The sequence below is a fragment of the Vicugna pacos genome, chromosome 7, assembly GCF_048564905.1.
Source record: "Vicugna pacos chromosome 7, VicPac4, whole genome shotgun sequence".
Taxonomy (NCBI): Eukaryota; Metazoa; Chordata; class Mammalia; order Artiodactyla; family Camelidae; genus Vicugna; species Vicugna pacos.
Window position 1 is genome coordinate 3762366 of NC_132993.1, and position 15648 is coordinate 3778013.

The 15648-nt window shown below is 49.9% G+C and overlaps 1 non-coding gene across 1 annotated transcript; it reads right to left on the reverse strand.

Moving 5' to 3' along the window:
• Positions 1-2718: 2718 nt before the first annotated feature.
• On the reverse strand, positions 2719-2798 carry TRNAD-AUC (transfer RNA aspartic acid (anticodon AUC)). Its single transcript has one exon. It is a non-coding gene; the product is annotated as a tRNA-Asp (tRNA).
• Between the last annotated feature and the right edge of the window lie 12850 nt (positions 2799-15648).

Sequence of the window (15648 nt, forward strand, 5' to 3'; positions counted from 1 at the left end):
CTGGCTGGTGCTTCGAGAGAAACAACCTCAACATCTAACGTCTGCTAAACTCCCAGCACTCATCGCAGACCCTGATGTGTAGTAGGTGCACGAACACCGTGTGGAATGAATTATGCATGACGCTGTCCTAGATAAACACAAAGGAAACGGGTTGGAGGCAGAAGTGGGGATGCTGAAGACAAAAAGGCACGCAGTTGGGTCTGTGCTCCCAGGAGCTTATAATCTGATTGGAGGGATAAGGCAGCACATGTGTGAAAATTAGCTAATTTATATCGTATTTTCTCCAGAATCCTTCTCGAAGTCCAGAGAAGGAGCAAAGCGTAGCCTCTGTAAGGAATAGAAAGACACCCCGAGCCTGACCCCAGCGCAGTGCCGAGTTTGAGAGCATGAGACAGGCAGGTGGTGGAGGGGCCACCGTGAGGAGCTTTCACTTCATCCTAACGGCAAGGAGCCCCTCTTTGAGAACATAAACGATGTAACGTGACCTGATTTGTGTCCGTGGAAAGTGACGGGGTGGCTCGTGGAAGAATGGTTGGGAAGTGAAGGAGGAAGCAGGGAGAGAGCGGCCGTGTTACTCCCGCGGAGAGGGGGTTTGGACCTGCGATCGAGAATGGAGAAAGCCAATGGAATAGGGGCCTGCTTGGAGGTGGAACTCTGACTGGATTTTCAGACGGATTGGGTGGTCAAAATAAGGGAAAAGAATAATGACTAAGAGTGTCCTGTAGATGTTTAGCTTGATGACTGGTCACCTCCCACCCAAACCCCAAACAAGCTCTCTCCAGCCTCTCCAGCCTCTGAAAAATGGCACCAATAACCATGAGCTTCACTTGGACATACCATGCTGAGATGCTCATTCCCCGGGTGGGGAATTCAAGCCAGTGGTTGCACATACGAGTCAGAACTCAGAGTAGTGGTCAGACCTGGAATTCCCAGCAGCCAGAGAAATTTAAAGCAACGAAACTGGATGAAACTGCTAGGGAATAAATACAGACAGAGATGAAGTAAGCCCTCAGGAGAACACTGGAGGACACGCCAATGTTCACGGGGCTGGCAGCTGAGAAGGAGCCGGCAAAGGAGACCGAGGAGAAGGGACCAGAGAAGTAGGCGGAAACACTACCAGGGGTCAAGAATGAAACCAGTTTCAAGGAAGGAGCCACCACCTGGGTTGAATGCCGCTAAGCTGTCCTGAAAGATGAATTTAAAACGTCATCAGCTTTGGAAAGACTGAGGTTGCTGGTCAGCGAGTCAAGGCCGGATTCTGTGTAGTGATGGGAATGGAGGCCACGTGGCAGTGTTGGTGATGACGTGGACCCAGACATCCCCCGCTTCAGCCACCTCTGAAGAGAGCTGTGCCGTAGAGAAGACGGGGTCTTCCCCTGAGCACGCACTGCAACTTGGGGTGACCATGAAAGTACAGCCTTTGCCAGTTCCAGGAGGTGTGGAATTTATGCCCCAAAAGGCCAAAAGCTGGCATGGAACTGCATCACAGGACAATCTCAGCACATGTTAGCCATGCTCGTTCTATACCAGCAGTTATCCATCTGGGGCCAGTGGACCTGTGGGTTTAGGAGAGACTACGTGCAGAATTATGTGCCAAGACATTTTTCTAGTGAATGGGTCCATAGCTTTTATCAAATTTTCAATGGGCCCATGCCTTCTTCTCAAAAAAAAAAAAAAAAAAAAGAACTTTGTTCTACACCAAAGGAATTGTACGGCTCACCAGACTGAGAAAGACCTTCTCCAAGATCAGCTCCCCTTTAAAGCACCATCTGTCATCCCCAGAGCAACATCTGCAGCACAGCCCGGAAACTCCGAACGGTCCAGCAGCCCAGTAAATCACCGCCGTCACATCAAGTGCTCCTCTTTTAAGAGCTTTGATTCCAAGGAAATGTCACTTCTGGGCATGGAGCTTCAGAGGCTGATAAATGCTCAACGATCCATTAGATTGTGCAAGGACAGAGCTTCAGTGGGGGCCACACTGCATTCTGCCTAAAGACCCCTTCCTGGCTCAGAGCACAGAGCAGTGTCTGACGAAGGTCCTCCCAACCCAATTTCTGAACTCCGCTCCCGTCAGGGACCCCTGAGTGGGTAAGATACGGTCGTTGGCTCTTAAGCGATACTTGGCATTCTGGTTGGGTCAACGCCATCTCAGGGGCTTCGCTCCACTTTGAACACGTGAGCTCCGGCTGCTGGAAATGTCCAGCGACGGTGCTGAACCTTCTTCTTCTGAGAACGTAAAGGGATTTAGGGCGTTCTGCTCATGTCATGAAAGTCCCAGAGGCGGAGGCTGACTCGGCCGTCCAGTGCGCTGCTTGCAGGACACCGTCCTGTCTGATGGAAGCGCCCGGCCTCGCACCAAGTTCAAGTTGAACTGCTCAGCTGCCACCACCACGTGTGGTCACTGCGGAGCCAGAGCTAATTAAGAAGTCGACGTTTAGTCACGAGTGGAAACTGGTTGTCTCTGCTCTGACATACTCTCTCAGGATCAGTCTCAGTCTTGCCGTCAAAACACAAAGAGGTCCAAAATATTCAGCGCCTGAGGGTGTGGCAGGGGCTCGAGGCAGGAGTTTTCAATCACTGAGCTTCAAGACAACATGTAGTTATTCAGTTACTTCTCTTTTTCTTTTTCTTTTTCTTTTCTTTTTAAAGGATATCCTTTTTAAAAAAATTTTTTTGTGAGGGGAGGTACTTAGGTTTATTTTATTTATTTATTTTTAATGGAGGTACTGGGGATTGAACCCAGAACCTTGTGCACGATAAGTACATGCTCTATCACTGAGCTATACCCTTCGCCCTCCGCCATTTCTCTTTTTCTTCTTCAGTCCCCAGGATCCAGCACAGTGCCTGGCACATAGAAGCAAGACAATTACTTTTATTTTTTAACAATAAATAAATTGTAGAGAAACCAGATGAACACTGTATCAGCCAGAAAACAAACCAGTGTAGGGAATTTCATACAAGAAATCAACACAGGAATTGGAAGAACTGAGATGCTGAAAGGGGGCGATGAGGTTACGCAGATCTCAGCACCAGCAGGTGCCACTCCCCACCGGGTGTCAGGCGGGTCCCCCAGGGCAGGAGCAGAACAAGCCACAGCCTGTCCGCCCAGACAGGGCAGGACTGCGGTGGGAGAGGCTGCCCCGCAGGAGCAGAAGCACCAAGGAGATGCTGCCGGAAATGGAAAGTGGGTGTGAAGACCCCACTTCTCCTGTCCTTCCTCCCTCCCATCCTGCACCAGAGCCTCTGCAGGCAGAGGGCAAGGGAGCCTGAGAAAGGTACCCGCCCTGTATCCAGGGCAGAGAAGAGGGGGCGGAGAACAGGCAGCTGACTCTGCTCTCTGAAAGATGCAGAGAGCTCGGCGGTGAGCTCCCCGCCTCCAGGAACCAGTGGGCCGCCCACCTCTAAAGGGCGGTAGCCGTCTGCGCGAGTGCCCAAAGGGCGGCACACACAGCGAGCACCCCAGTCATTCAGAAGGGGAGAGTCATCTGCTCCTCAAAGGGCAGGCTGGGGTGTCCATGGCTGTGTCCCAGTCCACGGAAGACGTTCTTCCCAAAGCTGTTTATCAGACTGCTTGCTGGTGCAGATGAGAATGATCTGAATGGATTTCCATAGAGGACATGAAATGAGCTCCTTCCTTTAAAGATGAGAAGAATTAAGTTGAAAGGAAAATACAGACATTGTAGCATGGCGGTCACCTCAAAGCAGAGGCTGAAATGAAGAGCAGAGACATAAATGGTGCACTGGAGCACAGCCTGGCTCTACTGAACACGTGTGAGTCTCGCTGTGATTCCGGGTACTCATGTGCTCTCCACACTGAGAATGTGAAGTCTTTGGAGGCAAGAATGGTTCTGCCCATTGTTTTCTCCCGAGCCTCCCAGTCACAAAATTGATGATCAGCTCTGGGTTTCTCGTCCTCTGTCTCCCTCGACATCTCCCTCGACATCTCCCTCCCATTCTGCCTCTCACCCTATCGCCTTTTCAGTCCAAGAAAGTGGGCTAAGTCTAATGTTTACAGCTTCCTAAATCCCCTTGAAATAAGAGAGATAGATATAAAATCAGAGCAACCTAGAGGTCACTGAAAAACAGGAAGGGTGCCAGCTTGGAAAAATGTCTTTGAGAAATTTCTGGATCATGCAAAGATGATGGGCGTAGACAGGTGGGAATGAGGATTCCAGGTCAGACGACACAGCCTACATGGTACCAGCTGGAGAGGGGAGGGAGGGAGGGGAGGTCTGCTCGCCCCGCATTTGTGCCTTGGCTCACAGTGAAGAGACTCCGCCAGTGAGCGCTCACTTGAATCTCTCCTCCTCTCTCCAAGGGAGGGCGGGGCAGTACTGTGATCGGTCAGGACCGGACCCTCCTAACTCACTGGGTCTCAGAAGCGAGAACCAGTCAGGCACCCCACCCCCTGGGCATCACAGCGGAAGCCCCTCTTCCCTCCCTCCATGGCCCCTCTGCCCAGGCGCCAGCCCACCTGGAGGGGGTCCTCCTTCTCTCTCTTCTAGCATCTCTGATGGAGTCATCAAAGCCAGCTTGGATTCATCAGATTAGGTCTTCAGTTTAGGGACGTCCCAGCTAACTTTAGGGCTAAGCTGCTTCTTCAATCCAGTTTTTCTTACTTTTTAACGGAAATATAACTATTCCAAAAAATACACGCTTTGAGACAGTTTTAATCAGAGAGCCCGTCACTGTAGACAAAGTGGGTGCTTGTTGTGTTGTTCTGCCCGCTTTTACTCTCTGTACGCGCAATGCGCCAGCTAAGGCCCAGAGGGGTCCCCGGGGGCGGGAGCCGCTGGCGCCCTGGCCACAGTGCTGCTCTCCCCGGCCCGCTCCTTGAGGGAAAGGCTTCCTGCTGTTGCATCCTCCCCTCCAGGGCGAGGTTTACCCTGAGGAAATGGAGCACTAACTTTTATGGTTCCCGAGATAATTCACACAAGATGAATCCAGATGTGTAATTTTAAAAATGAACACATGACAAAGAATCACCAGATATTAGATCAAAATGGCCACAGAGAACCAATTTCAAAACATGCTCCATCACCAGGACCTGTTACTGACATCTTCCAGAAAATTGTGAGATAAATATAAAAATCTGCCACACCGGACGTGTGGAGGGGGCACCCCCACAACAGTGGCACAGTAAACAATTCCTCAGCTCCACGTGGGGCCTGTCATTTTAGGCAGAGTGGTAGATTCTCCGTTAAGTGAATGCAACTGTTACTTTAATGCAATACGGAAGAGCTGAGTTCTAAGTTAATGTCAATGGAAGAAAAACTGGTCAATAACCAAAATTCCAAATGGTCCATAGGACATCTTTCCAAGCTGACAGGAGAGAGGGGGAAACAGGCTGAAGGTCCCAGGAAGGCAGCTGTGGGTTTTGCTCAATATCCTGCCTTCCGTGTAGATTTCTGTCTCTCCTTATGTGTCCTTGGTCGGTGGGAATCTTTCTCTTTCTATCCCTTAGGAATTTAGAACTTTTACATCTTATTTCCATTGACCAGTGGTTTTCCTTCAAATTTTAAACTGAAGACCTAACAGTAGGGTCAGTGGAATAACTTGACCTATTAGTAATTTTAATAGGTTAAACTCCCCCATTAAAAGCCATATTCTGACAGTTCAAACGCATGTTGTTTACAAGAGACTCGTCCAGAACTAAATGACGCAGGAAACACCGATAAATAAAGGAAGAAACAAATAAATAAAGGAACAGGTGAGACACATGTCTTTCTAAATTTCCAAGTATCTCTTTTTTAAAAAAAGCAGGTATAGTAATACTAACATGAGATTTCAAAGCCAGCATTCTTCAATGGGACAAAGAAATTATTTGGTATTGATTACAGAGCTAATTCAGAAAGAAAATATAATAGTCATGTACCCTGAGGTGCATGATAAAACATCAAAATACTTGCAGTGGAAGATACGTAATTTCAAAGAGAAATGGGAAACTCCAAAACACATTTCTCAGAAATGGATTAAATAATAAAAACGAGGTTTAAGAACTTGAATAACACAACTAACAGCATTGATATAACATTTAATAACTGCATATAAAATTTTTACACACGAAACTAGAATAAACATTTTTAGAGTGCCCATGGAACATGTAATAAAAATTTCATTAGTTGCTGACCATGCTCTCCATATGGTGTCCCTAAGACAGCGGTCATTCAGAACATGCTTTCTGACCGTTGTGCAGTCAAACCCGAAGCAGACAGTCACATCTAACCACTTAGAACGCACGAAACACTCAGAAATAACTGTGGGGTTAAAGAAGAAACCAAAGTGAAAATTGCAAACCATGGGTTCAAACAAACAAAAACCCAAGAGCCTGTTTGGCCACAGCCTAGCAGCGGCCCCGCATCGGCTCTCTGTGCGCGTTCGCCTGTGTCTTGCCTGAGAGCTGCTGTCCCCCCGAGCCTCTGCGGCCAGGCTGCCTTCTCCCTCCTCGTGAGGCCATCTGTGAAGTGGGGAAGCTTTTATCACTTGAGCTCCCGTGTCTTCTTCCGGTTTCTCACACCTGCTTTGACTTGCTTTGTGGTGTCTTTGCACATTCAGAGATTTCATCTCCTTAGGTGGCTAAGACCGTCTGTCTCTTCTTCACGTGATGGAGTTTCCAGTCTTACTCAAGCAGCTCCTTCTCTTTCCTCCAAGCTATCAAAATATTAAACTAAAATTCATATTTTCAAGGTCACTGATATTTATGTCTTTAATATATTTGAATTTGCTTTTGAGGATGACTGTGTAGGAGGCCTAGCTTCTTCTGATAGAAAGCCAGTGACGTAAGGTTGAACAGCTTGGGTCCTTTTCCCAACTGATCTGCACGGCAGCCTGGGTCACAGACTGGGCTCTGTCGTCACCACCCCTCCCCCCTCCTCCTCTGCCGCCCTCCTCCACCTGTAAGGACCCTGTGATCCCGTGGAGTCCACCTGGGTAATCCCGGACTCTCTCTCTATTTTAAGGTCAGCTGATGGGCACCCTAGTCCCCCCACCACCACGTAACCTGACACACCGCCGGGCTCCCGGGGGGGGGGGGGGGGGAGGGAGAGGGGAGGGAGAGAGAGGGGGAGGGAGGAGGAGGGGAGGGAGGGGAGGGGGAGGGAGGAGGAGGGGAGGGAGGGGAGGGGAAGGGGAGGGAGGGGAGGGGGAGGGGAGGGAGGGGAGGGGGAGGGGAGGGAGGGGGAAGGTGCCTCCCTCACCACGGAGCGCATGGTGGGCTCTTTCGTTTCTTGCTCTGGAGCTAGAAACAGGGTCAGGTATGTGGCCGTGCGGGGGACCCCGCCCGGGCCTGTGAGCTGGGGGCTTGCACGCTGGACGTGAAGGGGCCGGAGAGGCAGAGAGGGGCGGGGAGCAGAGCGCAGCGCGGCCCAGCGGGCGCCGGCCCCTCGCCCGGCGGAGGAGGGAGAAGCAGGGCAGGGGGCCTCTCCGGCGGAGGCAGCGGACGTCGGCCACTTGCCCCTTTGCTCACAGCTCCGTCCCTGCCGCTCGCCCCCATGCTCTGTACCTCCGGGAACTCCGTTTCTCAGCCTTCTCGGCCGCCTGCTTTCTGGTGCCGCTGGCCAGTGAGAAGCTCGCGTGGACACTGCGGGGACAGCAGGGAGGGGGCCGCGCGCTCGCCCCCGCGCTCTGCGGCCTCACCAGAAACCCTCCCCCCGCGTGCTTCTAGGACCTGCCAGTGGCCGGGCTCCTGGATGCCGGCAGCGCTCCGACCCTCAGTCGTCCCCCCGGACGTGGAAGGACCCGTCGTGCCCCCTGTCCTCAGCCTTCCCGCTGCTCCCAGTCGCTGCCCTGCGTCCCTGTCCCAGCTGACTTGTCTGGTCTCCTGCCGTTTGCGTGCCCGGTTCCCTGGGGGAATTCCCTCTGTTCAGAGGCCTAGGGCGGCTTGCTCTCTTGCTGGACTTGGACCAGGACACCGTAGTGAGAGCAGGAGTGTGAGGGGCTGGGGCCTGACGTCCGAAGAGCTGTCGTTAGTCAAAAGTAAGGCAAAACAGTAACGGGAAACTGACATAGCTCAGACTCTGAAAGATTATCAAAGACAAGAAGTCTCATCACCTCTGGGGTACGGATTCTCAGCGTAGAGCACCCTGCTGCCTCCGTAGGAACCATTCTCAGTGATTCCCAGCAGGCCAATCCACTTGAGCAATGCCGGCCTGTCTGTAAGCAGAGTTCACATATGTCAAGGAACAGCTACGCTATGGATGTAGTGGCCTAGCTGTGGTGTTGACACAAACCTAGGGAGGCAGTTAAAAAAGGAAAATGCATGGGGAGAGGCAAGGAGCTCAGTGGTAGAGTGCGCGCTTAGCATGCACGGTGTCCTGGATTCAAGACCCAGTCCGTCCACTCAAAAAAAAAAAAAAACCCAGATTGATTTTCGTTAAAATTGAAAATTTATGTGTCTCAATTCTAAAATTTAGAAGGTCTGGGTGTGACTCCTGAGTCTGCATTTTGGAACCCCAGGTGATTCTGATACGTAGTCTGGACTCTGTGCTGAGAAGCCCCAGGTGTGCTCAGCGCTCTCCGGAAGGCGGCTTCAACCCGCTTGCCCTCAGCTTCCCCCTCGCATATAGACAGTGTGACCTCAAAGAGACGCGGTAAGGATGAAATGAGGCGCTGCCAAGCATCAAGGATGGTTGAAGGGAAAGGGGTGGGATGTACCCTACAAGTCAATTTTTGCTGAGTGTTTAGAACAAGCCTGTGTCTTTGATATTTTTACTGTAAAAACATGTTTTTATGCTTTGAGGTGTCGATATTCTAGACACTGAGATCTAGATTGTGTGTGTCCCAAATTCTTTTAGTGGATAGGGAATAGAAATAGTTAATCCAAGACCAACATCAACTTAAACTGGGAAATCTCTACTTCAAGTGGCATTTTTAAAGCTCTCTGAGGAGCAGGAGATACTAGCTTAATTTTTTTAATGCTGCCTAACTGTGCAATCTGGGGCAATAAATGAAACGAAGAGAAAACACCCCAAAACTCAGTTACGGTACTTAATTAATAACTAGTTGAGTTATTTATGTTAAGGGAGTCAGCCTGGAAAGCCCAGCAATGTCCTAGGAGCTACTTCTGGCAAATCTAGCTGTAAAATGTTAAAAGCTCTGTTGCAGCTCTTTGAAAACTGAACCTCGCCATCTCCTGCCTTCGTGACCCACCCTCAGAAATTAGCTGATTAAAGAAGCAGCTGATAGACACAGAAACATAGAGACCCCTTGACAATGCAGCCTCCACTTGTTACTTCATCATCGTTAAAATGGTTTTAAGTAAGTTAATGTGCTAATAGCATCGATGTTAACGAGCCACATTTGTTTTTCACATTATGTGAATAATTAGTGGATAGAGCTTTCTGGATGGGCTTTGTTGCCTCACTGGGTATATATCCTGCAATTTCCATCCACTGCACAGTTATGCCACACTTTTCTGCAGAGTACTGGGGAGCTGGGGCAGGGGCAGGGGCAGAAAACAAAAGCCATCCCGCAAATGAGCCTGGAGACACAAAAAGGAGGGGAAGAGAATCACAGGGGATTCAAGAAAAGCAAAATGTAAATCAGTTGGGTTTGATTGGAATCTATGAACCTGAATACATTGTACAAACCAGGCAATGTTTCCAGCAGAAAAGAAAGAAGTTTAGTAGATCAGTGTCTGGGAGAAAGTTGGATGCAAAGGCACCAGGAAAATCTGGGGATGACCACCACACCATGAGTGTGGAAACAGAGAGTGGAGCCGCTGCAGGTGGTTACAGATATCATGAGTCGGGGGAGCAGCTGCAATAATCAAGCATCCAAGGACACTCTGGTCCAGCTTAGCCTTCCACAATGAACGCGGACGGGAGCAGCACCCTCACAGGGCCCACTAGGAGGCATCTCCGGCTGGTGCATCAGTGCAGATGCAGTCATGCACCTAAGCGCTCCCCTCCCTCTGCCCTCCCTCGGACTGGAGATGCCCATTGCATGTAGGGAAGCTTCTCTGATTCTGAGATCACAGATCAAGAATTCCAAAGACCAAGCCAAAAAGTTTGGATTTAAATAAGAAAAGTAAGAGAAACTGCTACAACTAGATCAGGCAAGTTGATGAAACTAGAAAATTAAATGTCAAAGAAATATCCAACACGTGAAAAGATGCTTAGTATCACTGATTATCAGAGAAATGCACATCAAAACTACAATGAGGTATCATCTCACACTGGTCAGTATGGCCATCATCCAAAAGTCCACAAATGACAAATGCTGTAGAGGCTGTGGAGAAAAGGGAACCCTCCTACCCTGCTAATGGGAATGTAATCTGGTGCAGCCACTGTAGAAAACAGTATGGAGATTCCTTTAAAAACTAAAAATAGTTACCATATGATCCAGCAATCCCACTTCTGGACATATATCTGGAGAAAACTCTAATTTGAAAAGACACATGCACCCCAATTTTCATAGCAGCACTATTTACAATAGTCAAGACATGGAAGCAACCTACATGTCCATCAACAGATGACTGGATAAAGAAGCTGTGGTATATTTATACAATGGAACACTACTCAGCCGTAAAAAAGAATGAAATAATGCCATTTGCATTAACATGGATGGACCTGGAGATCATCATACTAAGTGAAGAAAGTCAGAGAAAGACAAATATCACATGGTATCAGTATCAATGTATGAAAGTCTCAGTTTTTCTTCATTCTTCCCAGAATTTGGTGTCATTGCTATTATTTTTTCTATCTTAATAGATATGTAGCCATATCTCATTGAGGCTGAATTGCATTCCTTAATGGCTAATGAAGCTGAATTTCTTTTCACACCCTCATCTGCTACATTAAAGAGGATATATGTGTATCTATGTAATACATACATGATGAAATGTCAGTTCGTGTTTTTGTCCATTGTTTGTTTTTGAATGTTGAGGGTTCCTAAAGTATTCCATATACAAGTCCTTTATTGAACATGTGATTTTTCCATAAACATTCTCTAGTATTTTGAGTCAGTGAGGGCTTTAAAATTAAAATCCAGTTCCTACTGGAGTCCAAAGGGTGAAATGAAGGTTTCAAGAATTCACTGTGCTTTATTGAAGGAAAGCCTGGGCCCTGCTTTCACAGAGGAAGAAACTAGAGACAGCTTCAGAACCAGAGATACTTCAGCATAGGGTCGTGAGATGTGGGCAGGGCGGGTAAGGGTGAGTCCTGAGGGAGATGCAGAGCGGCGGGCTCTGGTTGGTCCTTCTCAGACCATCATCAGCGCTGCGGCTCACGCGCCGCCTAGTGGGCACCCTTCGAAGTGCAAGTTCCCATTTGCAAAACATACCTATTCTCACCCAAGCTTCTCTAGCGGAATTAGCGATGCATGGTGGTTATGTCTACCCACCGTGACATCCGTCACACACGGCTGCTTCCAAGGGGGGGGGGGCGAGCTCAGGAAGCACTCTCTGCTTCATTCTTCGGGGCTGGTAGACCCCAGGAGGATGAAAGACGCTGACACCCGTTAACGCAGTAGATTCTCGTAATAACGCTTCATGCACAAGCCGCCGACACTTCTTCCAGGGCGGGGTCGCTCCCTCTCGGGACTGCTGCTCCGCAGGCGGAGATGCTCTGCCTCGGGACAGTGCGCCGGGCGGGCAGCCCAGCAGCCTCCGTCTGACTCTGCTTCCCGGACGGAGCTGCGCTGGGCGCTTCTCCTGGGGAGCTCTGCCCAGGCCTGTGCCAGGAAAGGCAGATCCCTGACCCGTTTTAGACAGTCGGAGAACAACAGAACCAAGAGAGCACTAAGGAAAGTGTGGACTAAGTTTTTCAATGAAAAGTCAAAATTTTCTCGGACACACTTTGAACCTGTAGAGCAAAAACACCTGAAATGAGGACCACCGTCTATCCAGATCCTCTTGTGTGGGACACTTGCTTACCTGGCAACCCAGATGCATAAGGAACATGAATGTGGCAGGAGTGGGGTGGAGAGTGTGAGCCCATCCCCACGTGGCCCCCAAGGCAGCTCCTAGGACTTCTGATCACAAGTCAAAAAAAAATTCAAAAAATACTGAGCTGTCCTTTTTAAAGGCTGCCTCTTACTTTATTGTATGCATATAGGGCACCATCACAAGAGGACAAACACTGCATGATTCCCCCCGCAGGAGACATCTAAAATAGTCCAACTCGGGAACAGAGTAAAAGGCCACGCCAGGGGCTGGGGGAGGGGGAGAGGTTCAGTCCTGCAGGATGAGTACCTTCGGGAGAGATGCCGCCAGCGTCACGCCTGGTGTTAACAGCACCGTATGGTGCACATAAAAATCCCATGAGACGGTTGATCTCATGTTAAGTGTCCTCACACTAGAAAAAAAAAATTAAATAAATAAAACAAGTGGCTTAAACTGCTGAATGCACTAGAAGTGTCCTCCAAGTGCAGCTAATCTGCTGAGGAAGGGGTGCCGTGTCACCTTGAGACTGACTCATCAGAGCAATGAAGTTCTTAGGGGTTGCAGGGGGAGCACTGAGGACCCCACTACCATGTGATATAGGCGGGAGAAAGTGCCCAGAAACCGAGGACTGGCTGGAAGGCAGCTGGTTCGTATAGAACCAGGATTAGAAGCCAAGGTACTTACAGGTTCCTCAAAAATCCTCGTTCTGATTATTCAATATCTTGTCCATAACTCCATGCCAGAGATCAGGGGTTCTTCACGGAGAACTAAACCAGCATTGTCAGCTCCCCCTGCCTTGGCAAGGTAAATGCTGACATCGCAAGAGGAGAAATCTTGTGTAGGGGAAAGTGCCCGCAGGTCTTTATCTGAGGACCTCAGAAACGCCCCATGGCTGCGTCCTGCCCCGCCCGCCCAGGGGCAGAAAGAGGACCTGCCAGAGGCATTCCCTCTGTCGGATCTTTCCTCTGCTGAGGCCGAGGAGAACAGCCTGCCTGCAAAGGCTGCACATCTGCCTGTTTCCCACCTTTGCTGGACGACTGCAGAGAGGTCAAGGCTGAGGGCGAACAGGATCTCCGAGGGGGCAGCTCCGAGAGGGACTCTCAGGACCATGGAGAGAGCCTCTAGCAGAGGGAAGAGCTGCAGGCAAGGGACAGAAAGGAGGGCAGCTTCAGCCGGGGACTTGATGCCACCAGGGAACAGCCCGAGAGCCCCGGTTCTGTAACAGAACAAACCTGCAACAAACCTGACTCCGGATTGGGTCTGTTCCTTTTACTTGAACCTTCCTATTCTATTGCTTTTGCTACAAGTTAACCCCTAAAGGGATGCTGCCTATAAACTTAAAGTATACATAACGGCCCATCTCTGGGAACTGTGCCTCCCGGGCAATGAGCACTAAGCTAAAACACCTTTGTTTAGCTCACAGGAAGCATCCTGACCAGGCCCACCTGTGAATGACTGCAGGTGGGGATTAGCACATCCCCTCCAGAGGCTGACTGGAGAGGGAAATGTTTGACTTTATTCCCTCTCCTTTTAGTATAAAAGAAGCCTGAATTCTAACTCAGGCAAGATGGTTCTTTGGGACACTAGTTCAGTCTTCTCAGTCTGCTGGCTTTCCAAATAAAGTCACTTTTCCTTGCCCCAACAACTCATCTCTCGATTTATTGGCCTGTTGTGTGGCGAGCAGTACCAGCTTGGACTCAGTAACAGTTCCCGGGATGGGGAGGGGGCCAGTTAGGAAGGGGATGGACGCTGTCAAGGGACCCCTGAGGTCCAGTCCTTCCCCTCTGCGGACAGCTGCACCTAGGAGAGCAAGGTATATTTTAGGGAGGAAATGAGTTCTCCTCCTTCTGGCCATTTGCCTGTGGCCCAGAGAAGTAATACCAGACAATTGCATTTGCGTGGATTTTTGCAGACTCTGCCAGACTGACAGATAGGAATTTCATTTCTCCAGGATTGCCCTTCCTAACCCGATCGAGACAAACTGCTGAGTCGTGCAGAACGCAAGCCACAGCAGACGCAGCGAGGAGCACAGGAGGTGTGGACCTAGACAATGTGCCCTCCTAGTAAAAGCTAAGAGAGTGACTTGGTTCCCCAGCGTCTGGTCCCCCGGCAGAAAGAGGGCTTCCAGCCCCTTGTCATCACAGGATTTGGGACCAACTAGGTTGTATGTTGACATAGAGGCACCGATGTTGATGAAGGTACCAGCTTCTAAAACCAGAAATCCATGACACCTCAGTGCTTTAACTCAGTAAAACTCACTCAGGTTAAGTCCAAAACAAATGTTGCTGGTCATTAAGCGACTCTCCAAGTGATGAGGTGGGAATGGAGACTCCATCCACTCTGTGTCACCTCTGAGGTCACCTGGAAAGGTGAAGGAGCCTGGAGGTTGCCCGTGGACACTTGTAGGGGCCAGGCCTGTGAGTGAGTATGTGTCAATTCTGCCTGCATGCTATTGGCTAGAATTCGATCACGTGACCAGACCTAACTGCAAGGCGTGCTGGGAACTGTAGTTCAATTGCCCAGGAAGTTGGGGGAATACATGGCGGCCTCATCATGAGAGCCACACGTGTACCTTAACATAATTGTCCCTTGTAAGAAATTGTTCCGAGACCACTAGAGTTATCTTGGCCTTATATGCAGGAAAATGGATGAAAGTACTTCCATGAAGCCCCCTGAGACCTGCCTGTGATGCTTCCGAAATGCTTAATTTCTGAGATTACAGGCATCCATCAATCCATCCATAAACTCACCATTTTAACTGTGTAGTGTTTGAGAACTTCCAAAATGACTTCTCATTTGATTTTCTCATTGCTCTTCCCCCAATGCCTACAAATTTCATTCAGAGAAGAATCGTTGGGAGGTTGCCCACTCTCCCAAGCTCTTTTCCAGGCACTGAGGATGCTGAACAGACAGCAGATCTCCCACCTGTGCTGGTGTCCCTGTGGGGAGCAGTGGCTTGTATTTGCAAGTAAAAGCAAATCAACAACGAACAAGTACTTTCAAGTGATAATAAGACCCCAACAAAAGCAAGAAAACCAGGCAGTGTGATGGGGGGAGCCTGCCCGGGGTACAGGTGTTTTGAAATGTACCTGGGATTTATTTTACTCAGATGTGGCAAGGTACAGGCAGCTAGGATGACAGCAACGGACTTGAAAGGAGAATTTTATTACTCACAGTTCCCAAGAGGGGAGGGCAGCCCCGTGGGGAAGCACCAGGGTTGGACAGGAGGCAGGGGAGCGGGGAAGGCACGCGGCGGGCAGGAGCCTTTAGGGTGGGTTTCGCGGGGAGGAATGGGCAGGGCAGGCAAACTGAGCCAGCCTAGGATTGGATGATGTGACTAACTTCAGCCGTGTCTGGGCTACAGGGGCCCCCAGCCATCCTGTACCCGGCCCCGGGGGGATTTAGGACAGGGGAATAGTGGCCTGCTATGTGAGGGTTAGATGAGTTTTAAGGAGGTGGCTGGGGGTGTGGGTTCTGGTTTGCACATGAAAGGTGTGTTCCAAAGCAAGTGGTTTGCTCTGTCTAGGAATTAGCTGGCCTGGGGAGGGGTGGTCTCTCCAGGGTCAGAAAGGCCCCGAGGCGTCAAAGCATCACAGAATAGCAAATAAAGACATGGTTAATACAGTGCGGCAGCAGGTGTGCAAATTCAGGGTGGAGGAAGTGCAAAATCCTTCCGGGGGCATTGACACTGAAGAGAGGTCACAATCTCGCAAGAAGGTGCCAGGCACACCAAGATGGGGTCGGGGTGGGGAGCACGCCAGGCAAAG